This window comes from Ovis canadensis, chromosome 3 (assembly GCF_042477335.2).
Source record: "Ovis canadensis isolate MfBH-ARS-UI-01 breed Bighorn chromosome 3, ARS-UI_OviCan_v2, whole genome shotgun sequence".
Taxonomy (NCBI): Eukaryota; Metazoa; Chordata; class Mammalia; order Artiodactyla; family Bovidae; genus Ovis; species Ovis canadensis.
In genome coordinates, this window is record NC_091247.1 from 208,677,538 (window position 1) to 208,693,721 (window position 16,184).

Here is a 16,184-nt window from a genome sequence, read left to right on the forward strand (position 1 = left end):
CGCTGGAGAAGGAAATGGCAATCCACTCCAGTACTATTGCCTGGAAAATTCCATGGACAGAGGAGCTTAGTAGGCTATAGTCCATGGGGTCGCAAAGAGTCGGAAGTCCATCCATGTACTCCGTAAGAATCCATGAACCCTAAGCTAAGAATATTTGATTTGGGAACATGAAAGGGATCCCTGCAGATTAACAAAATTATCAAAAATGCTTACTTCCCATTGGAAAAGGGAGCTGTAAAATGAAAAAAATATGTACAGAATATTATTGAAACTCTTTGCAAAACTAAACTATTATGCTTACTTGTAAATATCTTCTTCATAAATCAGGTCCTGTGCTAACCTGCTTAAATCTCCCACAGCAGAATGCAAATTCCTTTCTGTGCATTATAAAGGCCTGTATGGTCTGGGCCCTAGTTTTGTACTTTTGAGCACCACTGACCTCCCTTATGCTCTGGAAACATTACCAGCTCTCTACAAGTCACACTGTTTTTGCTGAACAGTCTCAGAGTGACTTGCTGCCTCTGCTCAGACCACATCCCTGGTGGCTATCCTTCAGGCTTCAAGTGTCCCCTCCTCCTAAATGCCTCTCCCAATTACCTTCAACTCCTCTTCAACATGCGCTATCACAACACCCAATTTCTCCTGTAGAACTGATCTTGTTACAGCCCTGGCTGTTTTTGTCTTCTTTTCCCATTAGAATGTTAGTTCCTTGAGAGATGGGACCTTGCCTCTCTTATTTATTCCCAGAGCCAGGGACAGATTAAAACCTTCAGGGGGTCTAAGCACTAAAGATGATGGTGCTCTTCTTCCATCTTTAATTCTAGCTAAAATATTTGGTGCACCTCCCTCATGTTAAACTCTAACTAGAACCAGTACTAAACTGTACATTTACATGTACTGCAACAAAGACAGCTTCTTCCCAAATGATCTGATTCTAAGACCTCAGAGCCTCTGCTTTGCTGGTGTCCTAGCCTGCCTTTGGGAAATCAAGCACTCACTCAATCCTTTAAACATACTGGATGCAGTTTTAGGTTAAGTTGGCTATGCTTACCAAAAATACCTTGCTGGGATTCTGATAGAAACTGTGAAATCTATAAGTCAATTCTGGAAGAACTGACATATTTACTCTATTGGGTCTCCCAAGCCATGAATATAGCAAGTCACTCCAATTACTTAGGTCTTCTTTAATGTCATTCATCAGTATTTTATAATTTTCAGCATACAGATCCTGCACATGGTTTGTTAGATTTAAACCTAAATAGTTCACATTCTTTGCAGCAATTGTAAATGGTACTATTTAAAATATCTTTGTTGTTGGCATGCATAGAAGCTCTCTCAGTAGAACAAGAAGGCAAATACTCTTTAGTGAAGTAAACTTGTTCAGTGTTTATTTGCTGGACTAGTAACAAGCTATGTATTGAACCATTCATGTACGTCTTTAACGTGCTTCTACATTTCAAATTTGGCCTAATTCTTAATTGCTACACCCCAGTCCCTACTATTATTAGAGGGGTCTACTCATCCCTCACCTGAATACCCTTTATGCAATCCATCTCCTTGTCTGCTCCACCATTTCCTATCTATAATAGTCCCTCTGCTGAACCCTCTTACACCAAACTAAATCCTAACGATCCTTCAAGCATGAAGTCAAAGAGCTTAAGAAGATGCTTTCCCTGACAACCCAGCCAACATCACTCCTTTTCTCTGCTGGACTCTACTTTTTTTTTTTTTTTACTTAAAAAATTTATTCATTTATGTTAATTTGAGGATAATATCTTTACAATATTGTGGTGGTTTTTTGCCATACAACGACATGAAGAGTTCACTGGACTCCTTAAACCAATATTGTATGCCACTCAATCATTAATTTGGTTTTTAATTGGTTTTAATTTGTGTTGTTTCCCTAATTAGATGGTATAGAGCGGGAGACGCCCATAATAGCACACACATGGAAGGTGCTCCAATTTAATTGCGTCAATGAAGAAAGAGGAGAGAGAGGTTTCAAGATGTGTCAGAATAAGGCGACTGGAGCTGCAGCAGGTAAAGAGGTCTTTCATCCAGGCAGGATCCATCTTTTCATCCAATAGATCCAGGATCTAGTCTAGGACAAGGATTCTCTCTCTTTTCCTTCCTTCTTCCGAATATCAGCTCCTCAACTAAGCAGACTGGAGATGCAGATCCTCTCCAACGCTCTCTTCAGTAACTGTTCTGAAAACAGCAGGCAGTCGAATTTTAGGTTTCCTGTGAGAGCGTAGGTTAGTAATTAACTTTGGAGCTGCAGTAACATCCCCCGACCACCAGAGGACAGCGTGCCGCGGAAGAGATCTCGCCCCTGCAGAAGGCTTAACGAGGTCAAAGGCATAGGCAGAAAGTCGGTTCTGCATCTGTGGCCTTCAGCTTCTTTAACTGCCTCAAGGGCTCCCTCGCGCTCCCCTCTCTAGATGGACTCCTTTTCCTCTTAAAAAAGATGGGCCGGAAGTTCCTAGAGGCTTACTCTAATACTGATCTTAAATGATTATAGAAACGAATGGGCTTTAGCTGCAGGATTTAAAGGCAAAAAAGAAGTATGACAAGTTCGCTTTTCTAACAATCCTCATCCCCCATTCCAACATGCTTCTCAGTTATTTTGGCAATCCAAAAAAAAAAAAAAAAACCAAACAAACCCACAGAAAACAAGACGACAAAAAGCCTCAGGCAATGTCCAAACGGACATTTCCCATCAAAGATGTCTTCGGGGAACCAACGTCCCAAATCTAGTTCATTGCAAATGGAATATTTTATTCTTACACACAAATTCTGGCTCATGAAGCAGTCCACTCGGAGTGTGCTTTTCCGTCATTAATCACATCTGTTATGTGATATCCACGTGAGTACTTCTCAGTAGAAGCAGCTTCATGCTCAAATGCTCAAAGAACACTAGAATAAAGCTCTGATTGTCCTACTCAGTGATTCCAAATCCTCGTGTGTCACCAGCTCAGGTCTCTATTTCCCAAAGTGTGTAATGCCGTTTCAAAACAAAGCTATTTCAATCCCAATTTTAAAAGGCACGAAGTGTGTAAAGTAAAATCAACGGGGGTCTTGCACCTCCCAAAAGGTGAACCTCTGGTCTGACTTACAGACGATTCTGTGCTGCCCAAGCACAGGGCACACAGTGCTTGAAAAGGACACACTTTTCAAGAGCGTGTTAGGCTACTCGTGCTCGTTACATTTACAAATGTAAATAGAAATAAGTAAAGAGAAGCACAGTAAAATCATAAATGTTAGGAGCATTCTGGTGGGGGCTTTCTATGACAAACAGAGGGAGAGCTGACGCCTGACCACCTGAGCGTGATTTTTCTTAAATTACCTGTAACTTATCTCTCCTAGAGCCCGCAGTGTCCTGCATTTTGGACTCGTCACTTTTAAAAGACTGTAATTCTCTCAAATCATTGTTTGCTTTTCTTCACCCTGGGGAGGCAGCTGGAAACAGCCCAAAGAGGAGGAAAAGGCTCTGCGCCTCGCTGGGGCGGGAACCCTGAAATACCTGTTGGGGCGCAGCCCTACGCGGCCGAGACCCGGCTCCAGGGTCGGGGATCGGGGGCCCCGGGGGCAGCCGGCGCAAGGGCGCGGAAGGAGGAGGCCGCGGGGCCGCCTCCCCCGGCCACCCGGCTCCTCCCAGCGGCGCCCGCGGAACCTGCCCCGGAGTCGCCGGGCCCCGGAACGGAACGTGACCCGACCCCTCCCCGAGCGGCCGCGACCAGGCGCCGAGCCGCGCTCCGGGTTCGGGCGGGCGCACGGCCCCGCCCGTCGCCCACCGCCCTGCCCTCGCCTGTCTCCTCCTTTCCCCGGGGCTCCGCTGAGTTCATTCACTGGGATTGGTTTCAAGTGACGCCATCTCTTTATTTTTAAACCAATGACCTCATCCGCGCTTGAAGTTTCCTGACCAGCGACTCTTTCTCTTTCCCCCCAACCCCCCACCCCACCCCACCCCCCGCCTTTCCCCCTCTTTCTGGGTATCTCTGTTTGGGGCGGGGGGGCTCTGATCAGTTTTCCAAACAACTATCATCACCTCTCCCGACCCCCTCCGCGTCCCCCCACCTCCCCAGGTTCCTCGCCCCTTTCAACAGTGTTTTTTCAAGGCTGATCGGGGGGTTAGTTGGGGGGGGAGAGAAAGAGTGAAGAAAAGTTGCAAACGTCTCCTCGCTTCCTAAGCCTCCCGCCCCCACCCGCCCCTCCGAGCAGGAGAAGATAATATAGTGAAAAGAAGAGGAGGCGGAGGAGAGCGCGACGGGACGGACGCGGGCGGGAGCGCAGCAAGCCCTCCCGGCTCCGCCGCGGCGCCTCGCGGGTCCGGGAGGCGAGGGGGCCCCGCGGGGAGACGCCGTGACAACTTTCGTTTCCCCCCCGCCCCCCCGAGGGAGCCGCGAGGTCTGCGGCCCCGAAAGTAAGTGGGCGCGCGGACGGCGGGGCGGGTGGGCGCGGGGCCGGGCTCCCGCCGCGCCGGCAGCATGGACGCCGGTCCCCGCGTCCCGCCGGCGCTGCCCTCCGGGCGGCCGGGCCCGGGGTCGAGGGCGGGGTGGGGGCGATCGCGGCCCCGAGGGGCGAGCGCGTGGGAAGCGGAGGCGCGAGGGGTGTGTGTGTTGGGGGGGGGGGCCGGCCCGGCCCGCGCGGGGTCGGGGCGGCGGCGGCGGGTGCGCGGGCTCGGGCCGAGCGGGCCGGGCGGCCGGCTGCCGCCGCCAGGAGCCGCCGCCGGACGCGGTCCCTTCGCGGGCCAAGCTGCTCACTTCCAGGCGCGACTGTTACACAACTCGCCTGCCAAGAGGGGCCCCGGCCTGACTGTCCCCATTATCCCCAGCTCGCCTTCCATGTGAGCGGCTGGGCCACCTGAGTGGTGACCGGGCTGCGCTTTTCAACCCACTCGCTTTTCCTCCGGGGACCCCCCCTCCCCCCGAGGCCGGGTATTGGGGGACCCGGTGCGCCAGGGACTTTTTCTTTATTTACACCAACCGTAAAACGTGAGAAAGGAAGAAGCCCCGGGAGATGAGCGAAGGTCTGTGTATATCATGTGCAGTTTCATGGAATGAAACACAGGGGAGGAAAATATTTATGCAAAACGGAAGTTTTCAGGTGCAGCTGCGTTTATTTCCTTGAAATTACAACAGCAACTACACGGTTATTGTGTTTTCTCACTTGAGAAAACTACAAATAGATATGTAAATGAATGGATCCTGCAAAATCCTAAGGAAATGTATCAAACCTCAACTTCAACCGTCCTAAATAATAATCCTAGGAGTCTCAACTCGTTTGGAGAAAGCACACCTCCAATCAGACCGTGATGAATAAAGTGGAGAGAGGAAAAACCTGTTACATAATCTCATTTGCCGTGGGGTTGCAGTACCGGCCCCTGAAATCAAGGGGAAGTGAGTTAAGATGCAGGGTTTTTAAACCTCTCTGAAGGTTTTATTTACCCACTCTCCCGGCTGCCTCTTGTGCTTTAAAAGATTATAAGTAAATACTCTGCTCTTACAAGGGAACCAAACCTATCAAACCTGTTTAGAAAATGACCAGGTATGTTTCTTTCCTTTTTCCTGTGTGTGTGTGTGAAATTTACCATCCATGAAAGACCTTATGACTAGTATTTGGGGAACCTAGACTGTCAGAAAATGCGTCTTTAAGCCACTCATCTTTTGAGCGCACATAGGTGACAACTGTTTCCCTCAGAGGATTTGTACTATTCTGAACTCCATCAAGAAAAGAGATTTTTGAAGTTAAGGTAAATTTTTAAAAGAAGGAAAGAATTCTTACCTGTTGAATCAGTCATTTGTGAATTATTTATTTTTCCTTGAGAAATGATGTGTATGGGTGGACAAACAGCTTGGGAGGCCGTAGTTAATTGAGACTTGTGCTGCAGCCTGGAGAAGGTACATTGAAAAACTAAGAATTTGGGGCTTTGTCGGGGTATATTAGTCAAAGTGTGACTAGGCATCCTGACTTTGTTTTTATACTTTAAGTAAAGTTCTGGAACTTAACTGAGTGTGATGACTGTGAAATCTTGTTTAAAAAAGTTTTGGGGAGTTAACATTTAACATCCTATAGAAAAACTTGGCCTAAAAGACACCAGCCCCAAAGTTGGCTTTTAGGTAAAATAATTTGTACTTCCCAAAGTTCTTTATGAGGGGGAACCGCAAAAATGAGTTTATTCTCAATTCTGCTGGTAATATGGTGATTAGCATGAAAAAGAGTAGGTTCAAGCTCTATATAAATGTGCATTTGAATGTAAAATAATTGAATACCTGTAAAGTGAAAATAGTCATGTAAAATTGAGGATCAGGGATCTCTTTGGCCAAGAGCTCAATGGCAGAAGCTGAAAAGTGGAGAAAACAGAAGAACCTGTTAACCTAGTTCTCCTTTTTCTTAAACATTAGAAACTCATTTGTGGAGGTGAGGCAGCAGCAATCAAGTGTGAGATTGTGCAGAATTTAGGCTGGGGTCAGGAAAAGGGGCCAGGGTTGATGTATGAGTTTGTTTTGATGCTCTTTTCTATAAATGCCTGTATTGAGAATTTAATTTCATAGTTTTTGGCCTGTGGGATTATATATTGACAAAGATGACTTGCATAGCTGTTTAATGTTTTTCTATTTTTCAGCCAATCATAATAACCCACTAATATAAATTTGCTAGAATTACTAGTGTAATTTATCCTAGAAACCCAACTTTTCCTGGAGTAGCTTTAAAAAAAAAAAAAAAAGAGTCTTCTGTCCAGTGTTATTTGGACTGAAAATTTCATTAGACATTTAGTGTTATTACAATGCTTTTCATTCTCAAGCAAATGGTACTTTAAATTAAAGAAGTAAATTAATATAGAGTAAGCTGATTTGGATCAGAAGCCCAGGAACAGGGAAGAAATAAATCAGAGGAAACAGAAACCAGATTTTATGATAGTTTCAACAGATTGAAAAAACGAGTTAAAGACTTCATAGGAAAAACCTCAGTTGATATTTGATTGGCTTTTTGAAAAAACTGCATCAGAATTTAAAATTGAGACAGATATTCCACCATCGTAAAAGAAAATGTTACTAACAGTGATGGCTTAAGCAAAAACTTTAAGTAAATCTTGCCCAAAGCCACATGGTATATTCCAAAGCCAGATGTCAGATTTTTTTCTGATTTTCTTGTGTTGTGGATAATCTGATATTTTTGTACATTTCATTTAGCCCAGATAACCAGGGTTTAGTTGGCTTTGTGAAGGGATGGCCAGATTTAAAGAAGCAGGCTCAGGCTTTAAGAAGAGGCCAGTCTCGTAAACAAGCTGACTGAAAAGTTTGAAATCTGATCAAATAAGTGACTAGAGGAACCAGGAGTGGCTCAGAAAGGAGGGTCTAAAGCAGATTACTAAGGACAGGTACAAAGCAATAAGGAAAGCTTGCCAGGGCTATGATGAGGAAAGAAGGAAATGGGATCCATCTTGACATGAAAGGAAAAAGGCATAAAAAGAAAAAATACCCTTCAGTACCTCAGCAACAGGAAGAAAGTAATGAAACTCCAACTTCCTTCTTGATTGGGGTTAGATACTTCACTTGAAGGTATCACCAAAAAAGTCACAAGATTTTTTTTTGTAATTACATACAAAAATTAATCTTGGGGGAGGGATGGATAAAGTGAATTATGAGCAGTTATAATTACATATATGAGAATGTAAAGCTTGAAGTTGCCAAAAATAAATTTAAACTAGAGGGGACCCACTGCAATTTCAGTTGAGTTATTGGAAAGGGAGGGTTAGGTTATAAAAAGGTGAAACTATTAACTCAATTGATTTCTGGATTAATTATAGGTATGAGTCAGTCAAGCAGAGCATTTATTAGTGGTAGACTATGTATAGGTCCCGAGGTGGATACCGAAACTTAAGGGCACGGGTCCATGCCCTTAATGAGGATTATGAGAATTTTAAGGGAGCTATATACATATGCAAAGATAAACAGTTATCAGACAGCAGACAAGGGCGGCATTCATGGTATGAAGGAGAAGGAGACTGGAAGAATGGGAGATCTTTTTCATAGAGGAGGTAGAATTTGACCCTGACCTCAAAGGATGGTTAACCTGTGTATGGAGTGAAGGAAGGGGAGGGGCAGGGGGCGGCCATTCAGCCATCCCTTCATTCAGCAGATCTGTTTGGAACCTCTATGTGTGCTTGGCACTGTTCTCTGAACCCGGCAAAGAGTGGAAAGTAAGATAAGGTTTTTGCCCTTATGGAATTTACATTCTAGTGGGAGAAGGGCAATAAACAAGTAAACACTTCATGGAAAATCTGATGTCAGAGAGTGATGTCTTGTGAAAATAGGAATGATCAGAGACAAGGAAATTACAGAGTGCTAGTTACAGCCCTACTTATTCTGTGAATGACCTGTTTTGCCTGTGATATGCCTGGTAAAATGTTAATGATTTAACTTTTTAATATTTATTTGCAGCCCAAGCCAATTTGAATAGACATCTACACAGTCACTGACTCTATCTTTAACCAATTTTTAAAAAGAAACCTACATAATATTTTATAGATTGAAGCATGCAGGCTTTGCGTTTTCAACTCCTCGTTAACAATTTTTATGCAGTTCTGCTGCTGTTGTCTGCTAGGAGCCTCATGTTTTTGCAGTGAGGTTAATGTCATTCTTTCCAGTTTACTTAGAGTTGTGGTGTACTGGCCTGTGTACTTAGGTATATTCTCCATTAGGAACAGTAATCACAACAGTGATACAAAGGGAAGCTAAACTCCAAGGACAGTTTGTTTTGATGATACCTTGTAGGAGAGCACACAAAACTGAAGGTGGACAGAAAGTAAGAGTCGGCTCTTCAGCGTAGTTCCCAGAAAATGAGGTCCAGGGTGACGTTCCCTCCAGGTCTCGTCTGCATGGTACATTTGGCATTTGGGCTGCGTTGTGCTCTGTGAACTTAATCATTCTCCTTACAGGTTGGTAGGGGACTTAGTGGTCTCACTGGAAATATTATCTTAAACTTCTGCAGATAGTAGACCTGATACAAATGTGTCAGTCTTGAAATGGGGAAGTCTGGACTCTGCAGTTGTCTGACTGCCAGGTTTTGTTGTTATTGACAAGATGTCCTTTATAGCGTCAGCTAAAAAATTCCTTAGTGACTCTTCATGTTTTGGAACACACTTATGAAGTACTTCTTAAGCATTCTTTAAGAAATGTGTTCTCTCCTTCTCTACTTTTTCTGTAGTTTTAAACGTAAAACAAACAAATAAACACAACAACAAAAAAACCTTATAGGTGGAATTGAGGTAAAGGATCCCCAAAAGGATTTATGTGCCTATGGAACCACATCTCTTAACATTTTCTATATGCATCTGACCAGTTTTCATCTGCAATTCATTCTGACACACTTGGGATAGGCCTATGGAAAAGAAAACGATTTTCAGAGGAGGTGGGAGATTCTTTAGCCTTTCCTTGATTTCCTTCTGAATACTCCATTTATTTTTATTTTTTCTAACTTTTTATTTTATGTTGGAGTATAGTTGACTAACAATGTTGTGATAGTTTCAGGTGAACCGTGAAAGGACTCAGCCATACATATAAATGTATCCATTCTCCCCCAAACTTCCCTCCCATCCAGGTTGCCATATAACATTGAGCAGAGTTCCCTGTGCTCTACACTAGGTCATTGTTGATTATCCATTTAAAATATAGCAGTGTGTACATGCCGATCTTCAACTAAATACTCCATTTAGAAAAGAATTGTAGATGTAAATGCTCTGAGTCTGTGATGTATATGATAAAAGCTAATGTGATATGTAATCTTGAAAAGTATTTGGGAAGGACAATAGAATTCATATGTTTTAATGTCTGGGTGAGGGGTGCGCCAAATTGCAGGTTTTGCACTATAAATTGTCATGTCTGTGGCAAGGTATTAATAGTAAATTCGTCCATTCTTCCCCTTAAAATTAATGGGGAAAGTAATATGTAGAGAAGTATATGCCGCTTATTGTTTCACTGAATAATTTTACACAAAAATACTACAGCCCATATCCTAATATGTGCCTAGTAGAATTGACTTTTTTGACAAATGTTTGCTGAATAAATTGAATTGTCACAGGTAGTTTATTCTGATGATATTTGCATTGTATTTCTAGCTTAGAGCACTGGTTTTTTTTTTTACAATTATCTTTTTATGTTTAATTAATTTATTTTGGATGTGCCTTGTGGGATCTTAGTTCCCTGACCATGGATCGAACCTGTGCCCCCGGTGTTGGGAGCACAGAGTATTAAAACCACAGGACCACCAGGGAAGTCCCGGAGCCCTGATTTTCGAGCTCTGAGTTGAACCCCGCAGGGGGCTGCCATCCAGCCTTTTGGTAATGGGGCCTGTTTGAGTGGTGCCGTCACTCTGGAGCCCAGGCCCTGACCTTCCCTCCAGCTTGCCTGACCATGGGGCTGGGCCGACCCCATCTTTTCCTGCAGTTTCTGCCTTTCCTGATCAGCTGAGTGGGCCTCTTCGGGTCACTTCTCAGAGTACTGAAGTGTCCCCAGTTTGGCCTTTTTTGTGGTGGGTGTCTCTTGTCATTTTTCTCTGTTGTTTTGTTGGAGAAGAAGCACATTTCCCTGGAGAATAGTTCTTGACTTGATTTTGTAAACTGTGCATGTATATAGAGCATGGTGTTATTTCTACCTCCTTCTTGTCTTTAGCTGAAAATCTTGTATTACTTGTAACTGAATTGTTGAGAACATTTTGATCCTACAGAACAACTAAAAACTTATGAAGACTTTTTTTGGGAGACAGTCGGGAAGTTAGAACATGGAGTATGTTTTATGTTGAAGGGGGCATGGCAACCCTCTCCAGTATTCTTGCCTGGAGAATCCCATGGACAGAGGAGCCTGGTGAGCTACCGTCCTTGGGGTCGCAAAGAGTCAGACAAGACTGAAGCGACTTAGCATCGCATGTTTTAGGTGATATTTAAGAACTATAAAGTTCATTTCTATGTTAATGGTATTGGGGTTATGTTGAATTCCATCTGTTAAAAAGATACATATGGGAGTTATAGACAAAATGAAATGATGCCTAATACTTGTTTTTTAAAACATCAGAATAGGCATACACACACATAGGAAATGAAATAATATTAGCAATTTTTTGGTAATTTTTAAGAGTACATGAGTGTTTGTTACAATTTTCTATACTTCTATGTGTATTTGGAAATATCTGTAATAATTAGAATATACACATTACCGATTATAACTGTCAAAGTCTAAATCAGTAAAGTTATGTGGTTGGACATTTGAGTTAATTGACTAATCAGAAAATCTCCGCCTTGCATTTTCTGTGAGTTCTGCATTTAGCAAAAAAATTTAAGAATACAGAATTTTTTAGAAATACAGTCACAAGGTTAAAACTCTTAACTTTGAGATCTTATAACAATAACAGTATACCTGTACTGTAGCAACTGTTTTGACATATTTTGTCTTTTATCCTCAGAACAAGACATGAATAACCCATTTCTCAGATGAAGAAACTGAGACCTTAGATTAATTTATCCAAATCCCAAAGCAAGTGGACCTGGAGCCAAGATCTTCTGACTCATTCTCAGGTGCCTATTCTCTTATATACACACGCATATAAGCACTCTTTTTTTTTGTGGTGTTGAAAACCAAAGGTTTTCTAACATTTTGGTGTTCGGACACTTTTGCATTATTGACGCCCCAAAGATCTTTTGTTTATGTGGACTATATCAATATTTAACATATTAGAAATTAAAAGTCTGAAATGTTTTAAAATACTTATTCACTTAAAAATGATAAATTCATGAAAGGTTAACATGAATAACGTATTTTAATGAAAAAATATTCCAAAGCAAAAGTACAGTGAGAAGTGTGAGATGGTTTTATGTTTTGCCACTCTTTAATGCATTGCTTAATAGAAGACCACTGGAGTTTCATAACTGCTTTTGCATTCAGCCTATTGTGATATGTGGCTTTGTTTGAAATATATGAAGAAACCCCATTTATACACAGATACATAGTAGAGAAAAGGTGGGGCATTTTAGTGTCTTTTGCGTGTAATTGTGTGTGTTCTTTAATATATTGAGACTCAGCAAATGGTAGATTCTTTTTTTAATCCCTTTGCCTCTTTTTTTTTTTTTTTTTTAGAAAGGTGTTCTTAAGAGTTAGCTGTGTTGAATCTGAACATTGTCAATGAATCTTTTGTGCTACTCCATCATGGAAAAATCTATTGGTCCATCTTGCACTTTGGACGGATCTTTGACCAGCTTGTGATTGTTATAACATTGTACACTGGTCATTTAAAAAATAATCGTTGAGTTCTACAGATCTTTCAAATGTTGACACATTTGGTTACACAATATTCATCAAATCACATTCATTAATGCAACCATTAATCTCGTCCAAAAAGTCTTGAGAATTGAGGCGCAGTCAAGATTTTGGTATCCAGTTCAAGTTTTCCAAAATTCTAATTTTTTCTTGAAAACTCAAATTTTATCATCAGCAACAGGTATTGTCGGTTTTTTCCTTGAAGCGTCAGGCTCACTGTATCTACTTTAGAGAAAATGTCTGCCAAGTACCTAAGTCTGAATAACTATATATAATAATAAGTTGTCTGCCAGCCATTCTTTCAGCAGAAATGGTATTCTTTGGAAAAGTGTATAGTTCAGCTCACAACTCAATTGCATAAATGCTTTTCCTTAAGATGGCCATTGTATTAGGTATGTAGAAATGCTTTTTGTACATATTAGATATGATGAAATGCTCCCATTTCATCACACGGATTATTAAAAAGATCAAGTTCTCAAGAGCAAGATTTAATAATTAATAACTTTTACTATTTTATCAAGGACATTGTTAAGTGAAACTGGCTTTTTAAAAATGATTGATAGGAGAAAGAGTAACATGGAAACATATACTACCATTTGTAAAATAGATAGCCAATGGGAATTTGCTATATGGCTAAGGAAACTCAAATAGGGGCTCTGTATCAACCTAGACACGTGGGATGGGGAAGGAGATGGGAGGGAGGTTCAAAAGGAGGGGATATATGTATACCTATGGCTGATTCACATTGAGGTTTGACAGAAAACAACAAAATTCTGTAAAGCAACTATCCTTCAATAAAAAATAAATTATTAAAAAAACAAAATATTGATAGGGACTTTGCTGGTGGTCCAGTGGCTCAGATTCTGTGTTCCCAATTCAGGGAGCCCAGGTTTGATCCCAGGTCAGAGAACTAGATCCCATATGCCATTCCTGCATGCTGCAACTAAGACCCTGGTGCAGCCAAATAAATACTATAAAATCAACATTTTAAAAAGTGATTGACAGACAGTGAAGAATGTAATTCCTGCTAGTACAGTTTGGATCCTTGCCATAATTGATGCTAAAGTGCCAGCAGTTTTGCCCTTCATTGCTTTTGTGCCATCAGAGGAAATATCAGCATCATAGTTTCAGGGTAAATCATGAAAATTTGAAATCGCTGATATAAACTGGTGCCTTGTTCTAACATATTTTGAGAGTAGTCTAACACAGACAATCTGTAGCAATAAAATAATGTTTCCATCTTAGCTGATTAACTTGTTGGGAAGAAGGAAATATGCTATTGTGTGGGATGAGCCATGTGTCCTGAAACCACAAGGGTAGAAGATTAAGTAACCTCGGAGAGTGGTGGGTAAAGGGTAGACACAAAGGAAGTCTATAAAAGTGCTTTTGTGTGTGTGCTCAATTGTGTCTGACTCTTTGCAGTCTTATGGACTGTAGCCTACCAGACTCCTCTGTACATGAGATTCTCCAGGCAAGAATACTGGAATGTGTTGCCATTTTCTCCTCTAGGAATCCCCCGACTCAGGGTTCAAACCAGCATCTCCTGTGTCTCTTGCATAGCCACCTGGGAAGCCCAAAAGTGCTTTATAGCCTAGCAAAAAAAAAAAAAGAGCATTGGTTCTGGGTTTTTTTTTTAAGTTAAAAAAGCACTGAGCCCACATACATCATTCATATAAATCTATATATTCATACTCATTTTTATCTGTGCTCAAACTCAAGGTACTCAGCCATTTTATTCCTTGAATGACAGTAGGGGAGAGATGGTAGCACACTTGAGAGAAGAGATGTTTGTGGCTGTTGTGTGTTTCTTTCAACCAGGGAGGCTGTGAGTGGAGTAGATGTTAGTGATCACAGAGCTGGTATAGGCAGAACGGAACTGGCTGTGGGCAGAGTGGAGATGAGCGGAGATGAGTGGGAGCCAGAGGAATATTGTGGGATGAATACAGAAAAATGGGACCTAGGAAAGTACAGAGGTGGGTGCAACTGGGGTCATGGAGGTAAACATATTTGACAGAGTTCCATCAAAATACAGTTAAAATAACTATTGAAATAGCTGTACTGGGCAGTCTGACTTTTAATGTCTTATCAGTATTCAAATTCTATTATTATAATCTCTAGAGGAGAAAACAGCAATGCCATGAATTATGTGTAGTGCTGGGAAGTCTCCAGGCTTCTGTTACAAGCATCCATATGTGAAAATATTGACTCAGCCACTTTGGGGGCTGTAAATTCAAGAATGAAATTTTAATATTTAATCTTTTACTAATGGTTATGATTAAGGGCTTTCCTGGCGGCTCAGTGGTAAAGAATATGCCTGTGATGCAGGAGACCTGGGTTCGATCGCTGGGTTGGGAAGATTCCCTGGAGGAAGGCATGGCAACCCACACCAGTATTCTTGCCTGGAGAATCCCATGGACAGAGGAGCCTGGCAGGCTACAGTCTATGGGGTCACAAAGAGTTGGACACAACTGAAGCAACTGAAGCAGCAGTTATGATTAAAGGAGCAGAAGAGTTTAGTTCAGATAGATCTTATTCATTAGTTTGTTATTTATGTGATACTCATTTCCAAAAAGGATTTGAGATGGCAGAAAGAAGGATCAAAGTCATAATCAAGAAAAAATATGATTCAAAGTCATGTTTCTTTCCCTTACATTTTGTCTACTGATGATGTTTATTTTAATAGGATCATTGTTGAGATGTGCTGTAACTATAAAGTAATTGAACTGGTCTCTATTATGTGTGGCTTCTCAGGTGGTGCTAGTGGTAAAGAACCCTTTTGCCAATGCAGGAGACAAAATGAGATGCGAGTTCGATTCCTGAGTCAGGAAGATCCCCTGGAGAGACCACTGGCAACCTACTCCAGTATTCTTGCCTAGAGAATCCCATGGACAGAGAGGCTGGTGGGCTGCAGTTCATAGGGTTGCAAGGAGTTGGACATGTCTGAAGTGACTTAGTATGCATGCATGATGTTAATTATGCCAGAGAAATATAATATTGTCATTTTTTAGGGGCATGTAAATGAGCAGAATACACCCTTTTAATGGGAGTGATGTGGCAGGAAAATTACAATAGGACACAAAAGATTTTGTTTTATCTTTTTTTTTAAAAAATTTTTGCTGTGCCATGCTGCCTGTTGGATCTTTGTTGCCTGACTTGGGATCGAACCCAGGGCCCCTGGCAATGAAAGCGCTTATCATAACCACTGGAACACCAGGGAACTGCCCAGAAAAAAATTTTTTTTTAAAAATTCAGTACTGCTTTCAGCGGTAGTTAATAGAAAGCCATCAGTTCAGTTCAGTTGCTCAGTCATGTCAGACTCTGCGACCCCATAAATCTCAGGCACGCCAGGCCTCCCTGTCCATCACCAACTCCCAGAGTTCACTCAAACTCATGTCCATTGAGTCGCTGATGCCATCCAGCCATCTCATTCTCTGTCGTCCCCTTCTCCTCCTGCCCCCAATCCCTCCCAGCATCAGAGTCTTTTCCAGTGATTCAACTCTTCGTATGAGGTGGCCAAAGTACTGGAGTTTCAGCTTCAGCATCATTCCTTCCAAAGAACACCCAGGGCTGATCTCTAGAATGGACTGGTTGGATCTCCTTGCAGTCCAAGGGACTCTCAAGAGTCTTTTCCAACACCACAGTTCAAAAGCATCAATTCTTTGGTGCTCAGCTTTCTTCACAGTCCAACTCTCTCATCCATACATGACTACTGGAAAAACCATAGCCTTGACTACATGGACCTTTGTTGGCAAAGTAATGTCTCTGCTTTTCAATATACTATCTAGGTTGGTCATAACTTTTCTTCCAAGGAGTAAGCGTCTCTTAATTTCATGGCTGCAGTCACCATCTGCAGTGATTTTGGAACCCAGAAAA

The 16,184-nt window shown here is 42.0% G+C and overlaps 1 protein-coding gene and 1 long non-coding RNA gene across 3 annotated transcripts in view; one reads left to right on the plus strand and one right to left on the minus strand.

Moving 5' to 3' along the window:
- Window positions 1-1,867: 1,867 nt before the first annotated feature.
- Window positions 1,868-3,792, minus strand: LOC138437791 (uncharacterized). The gene is made up of 2 exons (XR_011256152.1): window positions 3,524-3,792; window positions 1,868-2,241 (listed from the first exon to the last, which is right to left on the minus strand). It is a non-coding gene; the product is annotated as an uncharacterized lncRNA (long non-coding RNA).
- The window catches only part of DUSP16 (dual specificity phosphatase 16), a 90,838-nt gene continuing 78,329 nt past the window's right edge, over window positions 3,676-16,184 (plus strand). The window contains exons 1-2 of one of the 2 annotated variants that reach the window (XM_069585664.1): window positions 3,676-4,423; window positions 11,461-11,572. The gene's annotated coding sequence lies outside the window, so the exon portion shown is untranslated. Of the gene's footprint in view, window positions 4,424-5,372; window positions 5,548-11,460; window positions 11,573-16,184 lie in introns of those variants that run through there. The other variant, XM_069585665.1, reaches the window with a different exon arrangement.